At 40.8% G+C, this 6,009-nt stretch overlaps 1 pseudogene; it reads left to right on the top strand.

The window, feature by feature from the left end:
* Positions 1 to 3,446: 3,446 nt before the first annotated feature.
* LOC119530617 lies at positions 3,447 to 4,202 on the top strand (annotated as a pseudogene).
* The last annotated feature ends 1,807 nt before the right edge of the window (positions 4,203 to 6,009 follow it).

Raw genomic sequence — 6,009 nt, 5'->3', positions numbered from 1 at the left:
TTCCTAGACCTTTACCCTTTTCTTCCCCTTCTGGGACACCAATGAGTCTTATATTCGGACGTTTCATATTATCTATCATGTCCCTGAGGTCCATTTCGATTTTTTCAATTTTTTTCCCCATTCTTTCTTTTATGCTTTCATTTTCCATTCTGTCATCTTCCAGGTCACTGATTCGTTGTTCAGCTTCCTCTAGTCTTTTACTATGAGTGTCCAGAATCTTTTTAATTTGGTCAACAGTTTCTTTAATTTCCATAAGATCATCCATTTTTTTATTTAGTCTTGCAATGTCTTCTTTATGCTCTTCTAGGGTCTTCTTGATTTCCTTTATCTCCCGTACTATGGTCTCATTGTTCATCTTTAGTTCTTTGAGTAGCTGCTCTAGGTGCTGTGTCTCTTCTGGTCTTTTGATTTGGGTGCTTGGGCTTGGTTTATCCATATCGTCTGTTTTTTTCATATGCTTTATAATTTTCTGTTGTTTTTGGCCTCCTGGCATTTGCTGAACTTGATAGGGTTCTTTTAGGATTTGTAAACCAATTGAAGTCCTTATCTCTAATTTATCAGATCTACAGCTTCGTGGAGTACACTTTCTCTAACTATCTAGCAGGTGGCGTCCACGAGCCACCTGTTCTCCACAAGCCAGTTCTCCCCTGCGTAGCCTTTTTGGTGAGTGGGGGAGTGAGTCTTGTGGGGTCCAATTGGTGTACCAAGCTTGCGTGTGTAGTTGGTGTTGCCTGCCCTGTATATGGGGCGTGTTTCTGGGCAGTCAGGGAGGGGGGGTGGCTCTAACAATCAAATCTCCCTGGTGATCCTAGAGTTTTAAAGCTGCTGCAATAGTCTAATCCTTCAGTTCAGTCCTGCCACAGTTTGTCTCTGCCGCTGACCCACAAGTCCTTGGTATTGGCGTATGGCTCCTGAGACTTGCAAGTGGGCCCCTCTTCCAGGCCATGCACCCCGGGTCCTCTGTTGAGGGATGGCTGTGCTATGTCACAGGTGAGTGCCGTCCCCCCAGGGCAGTTCTGGGCTGCTGGGCTGTGTAGGGAGGCTCCCAGTCTGCTCAAATGATGGCTGAATGGGGCTTTGTTAATTCACACTGCTCTACCTTCCCAACTCTGGGACAATCAGCTGAGGTTGCAGGGAAGGCTAATGTCCACGCCCAGTTTTGTGGTGTGTGCCTGTTATTTGAAGCACTTCCGTCACACTGGGTTGTCTGGGGCAGTTCTGGGCTATGGGGCTGGCGATGGGCAGGAGTGTTTCCTGTCCACCAGGATGATGGCTGTGAGCGGACACCCCCCTTTTCTTGGGAAGTTGTGGTGTTTAGTGAATTTTCTCAGCCACTGGATTATTGCCTTTTGTCTCAGAGCTCTCCTAGTTCTGCTCTTGACTTGACCTGCCCAAATAGTAAGTCTTTGAAGCTTTCTATATTGGGCTTCTTAGAGTAATTGTTTTAGAAAAAGAAAAAAGGGTTAAAAAAAAAAAAAAAAAAAACGGGCCCTCCTCAGAGATCTAATGGGTTATTGAAATGCTAAGAGGCAAAGCAACCAGGGCCATTAAGGAAAGGTCCACAGGGCAGAGAGATCAGCTTTTCTTCAGGATTTGCATATGCGCCTCAGGGCCCTTCCCCTTTCTATGGTCACCTGAACTCCAAAAATCCTCCGCTTTTATTTTGGAGTTTTTCGTGTTGTTTTTTTTCTATGTCTGCCTCCTCTCTGCTGGGCTGGCTGCTCTCAGATTCTCTGGTGTCTGGTCTCAGTCTATCTATGGTTGGAGTTTGGATCAGTAGAATGAGTTTCCGATAAGGGTTGCCACTGCAGTTCTCCCTTCTCCTTCCCGGAGCTGACAGCCCCTCCTCCCCCGGGACTGAGCCTGGCAGGAGGGGCGCGGGTCCCCTGGCCGCAAAAACTTACAGATTTCGCTGATCTCAGCAGTTCCATGTTTTCATGAGTGTTGTATGAAGTATGCCCAAAGTCAGATTGCTCTGTGGTGTCCAGTCCACACAGTTCCTGGCTTTCTACCTACTTTCCTGGAGGAGTAACTAAAACATACAGCTCACCAGTCTGCCATCTTGCCCTGCCTCCCCTATATTTTCAATACATGCTTTCAAAATGCTTTGAACAGTGTCTGTCATAGTAATAAGCAATTATTAAATATTGACTCATTTTTTAAGGGACTCAAGCATCAGATAAGTTATTGGGCTAGAAGATTTTTAAGGTCCTTTCCAATCCTAGGAGTACATAGTATTCTGATTTTGAAAATTGTTTCTCTGCTCCTCTCAGTTTGCTTGTAACTTGCACAGTCCTCTTTTGTTATTTATCTTTTTAGGTGTTTATCTTATCTTCGCCTAGATAATTAGTTCCCTGAAGGCAAAGACTGTGTCGTGTTATTTTTTTTTCCAGTACTCTCTGGAGTGCGATCTCCTATACAGAGCAGATTTTCTTAATATGGTTTCTGTTGATGATGTTGATAAATGCACTAGAAATACTTCTTCCCCAGCTTGTCAGTATTAATCAATTCAGACAACATGGATGTTTCTGTTATTCTTAGGTAGTGAGGTAGGTATTTTGGAACATGCAAGGAGTTCATACAATGTCTAAAGTTTCCTTTTATTGCCAAGGAATAGTTTAGGCACCAGAAACATCTGGCTCATTAAATGGGTATTTACACATTTTCTGCATGAATTTGCTTAAGGATTCATGAAGTGACAGCTTTGCACCAAATTATAGTTTAGTGACTTCCAGCATCTTTAACACTGGGGAAAATCACACTCGATTTTTCTGATAGCTTTAAAATACTCGCTAAGGGCTGTTTCTGTGCTGATATGAGAAAAGAAACATGATCAACTGCAGGGAACAGGTGGATCCAAACTGGTGTGCAAACATTGCTAGGACAGAATTCCTAAGTATCAAAATAATTGTCTTCTGCAGAGAGTTACAGGAGGAAATCTGCTCTCAAGAAATCTTCCTGTGCCTGTATTTTCATGGAGAGTGGAAAAAACTCATCAGTCTTAATGTGTTCTATAAGGAGAAGTCAAGCCTTTCGTCTCTTGTGCTCCCCACTGTTTCAAGCAACAGTAGGAACAAAAAATATCCACTCTGTCTGCCAGATCATCACATATTCCCCACACTGACACTCATCTCTGTAGATATCGTTTCAGATAATTGTGTGAAATCCAAAAGTGTACTAGCACTGCTACACTCAGTGACTTAGGAGCTAGTTTTCTGGCTGACTTCGTGAGATTTTTTTTTTTTTGTGGTTGTTCCACATACAAACTATACCTCAAGAGGAAAGATATGGGGCAAGAGGAAAGGGAAGTTTTACTATTCTGAAGATTTCTCCCTAAACTTAGTGGTCTCCTTCAAAGCACAATTGCATCCTTCCACCACTTGGCCAAATGATGCACATGTTCAGTGCAATTCAGTGCAACCATAAAGCTAAAAGAAGTAATTAAAATGGTGTCACCGCTCTTCGCCGGCCGCAGCAAAGGTGCCGGCCGCGCGGCGTCGGCTGAGGTGTCGGGGTCGTTGTGCCGTCTCTGCGCCAGCAGGTGCGGCCGCCTCAGCCCCGAGCGGGCTCCGCGGCCGCCTGGTGGCTCCTCGTTCACGTGTGTCCCTTCCCTTCCTCGAGTCCGCACCCAGCAGCGACACTGCGCCGACAGCCGGAGCGAAGGGCAGTGGCGGCCTCGACGGCCTCTCACCGGCCCGTCAAGGGGATCCTGAAGAACAAGAGCTCTGTGACTTCCTCTGTGCTGGCCTCGGCCGAACAGTGCGGCGGGAGGGTCGACGAGGAGCTGAGTGAAAAACCCCAGAAGTGAGATGAAATGAACATCCTGGCAACTTGTCATCCAGCAGGCAAAAAGACTAGGGTTTAATGAAAATAGATGAACCCAGCACTCCTTACCGTAGTATGATAGGTGATGATGAGGATGCTTTGAGTGATTCAGGAACCACTGAAGCCATGACCCCAGATCTTTTAGCCAAAAAAAAAAAAAAAAAAAGCGACAGTTTGAAATGAAAAGGAAACTTCACTACAATGAAGGACTGAATATGAAGTTATCTAGACAATTAATTTCAAAAGACCTGCAGGATGATGAGGAAGGTGAAGATGAAGAAATGTTAGAGGCTGCAGATGGAGAAAGCGTGAATATGGAAGAATCAAATCAAGGATATACTACAGGTAACCAACTGCAAAACAAATCCAGTTCATAGAAGAGACTTGTTCAACAATGAAATTGTTTGTCAGATACAAACCCTGTTACTATAATACACTGCTTCTTCTTGTCTGCAATTCATGACTTAAGTACTGAAATGCATACTGTTATAATGCATTGCCAAGAATTAAATGGTAACCTTAGAGACTGATTAGACTGCAAATGCCTAATCGATATCTGTATTTTTGTGCCTAGTACTTCACCACAAATACAGCATAGTGTCATCAGTCCAAAACTGCGTTACTTTTATATGAACACTGGTTAATTTGTATAAGCTATCATATAGCTTTTTATGCTTTAGAGGTTAAAAAGTATCTTGTGAGGGGGAGGGCTAATTTATTTTCTTCACTTCCAGATGTGGTAGCTCTTATAAAAAGTTTTGTTTTGTTTTTTTTAAATCAAAATCCCTTTGAAGCAACAGATTATATAGGTTGATAAATATTCAGGCTGAAAAGTATTTTAACACTTGTCTTCAACTTGATTCACCTGTTTAATTGAAAAGAATTATAAGAGTTACTGTTACAATTTTTTGGCCTACTACCTTTAAAATTTCTGTTGAGTTTCTTTGTACAAGGAAAGAATTGAACTTTTTTTCATCAAAACTAGCTTTTTTTTTTCACAAATAAATTATCAGGTTAAACTTGCACTAACGTCTGCTCTTTGTGTGTGTGTGTGTGTGTGTGTGTGTGTGTGTGTATACAAAGGTCGGCAGACTTCAGATTTTTTTTAAAATGTAATTCTAATGTAGCTATTTTCCTTTGTTTCCCACTCCTTTCCACACATACACATACAATCCTTAACCTTTATAAAGTATGGTAAAGATTGTCAAGACATTAGAAACCCTTCCTTCTCTCACATATTGCGTCATTTGCTGTAACAATGAAACTGTTATTTTTGACCATTGATGCCTATTATTTCTTCTGATATTTGGAGAAAATTATTGAGTGGTAGTAGTACTGTAGACAGGAAATACAATTTAACTGCTGAATTTGTACATCTCTCTGGTTTACAGCTTGCTAATTAAATATTATTAGTTTACTGTTTGACCTATTTAGATCTTAGAAAATAACTTGAGATTTTTTTGCATGATGAGAAAATTGTGTACAACCAGTGATATGATTATAGTTCCTGAATGAGCACAGACAGAAGTAAGCCCTGAACATTTTTTAGTATGAAAATTTCAAATAGACCCTGCTTTAAGGGAATATGATAATGTGTACTATGACAAAGCTACTTTATGCTTTTAACACAGTAAGAATTATTTGGATTTTGTCATGAAATGAAGTATAGTTCCTGTGTATTTTGGTTTAGTGACGGTTTCATTTCTAGTCAATATTCGTATCTTAATTTTTTGTCAGTACTGAAAGAATCCATTTTATGAAATTATTTTAAAATAATTTCTGTATATGTGAAATGACTTTTATTATGCAGCATGTCTACCACTTGCAAGTTTATGAACATATCAGTATATCAAAATAAATAAAAAGTGGAAGAATTCTTTGCTATTAGGAAAAAAAATGGTGTCACTGAAAGTGTTTTCACATATTTATCCTTGCATATTCTTTTGTTCAATTACTAATGTTTGGGTTTGTCCTCCAGTGCCATCTACCTTTCAGCATTGAATCCATTCTGAGTCCGCCCTTTCAGGCACTCTAATTTTCCTGCATTTAACCTTTTAAAAAATTGACAATTTTTTCTCCTCTTTACAGTTTTATGCCTTTGCGGCCATAGAAGGCAGGAAATAAAATGCCATTTCCTTTCTCCAAATTAAAAGTAAAAGAAATCTGAAAAGAGAACAGAAATGA

This window comes from Choloepus didactylus, chromosome 3 (assembly GCF_015220235.1).
Source record: "Choloepus didactylus isolate mChoDid1 chromosome 3, mChoDid1.pri, whole genome shotgun sequence".
In the NCBI taxonomy this organism is placed as follows: Eukaryota; Metazoa; Chordata; class Mammalia; order Pilosa; family Megalonychidae; genus Choloepus; species Choloepus didactylus.
The sequence above is the reverse complement of the archived record's forward strand: the minus strand, read 5'-3'. Positions and strand labels throughout refer to the sequence as shown.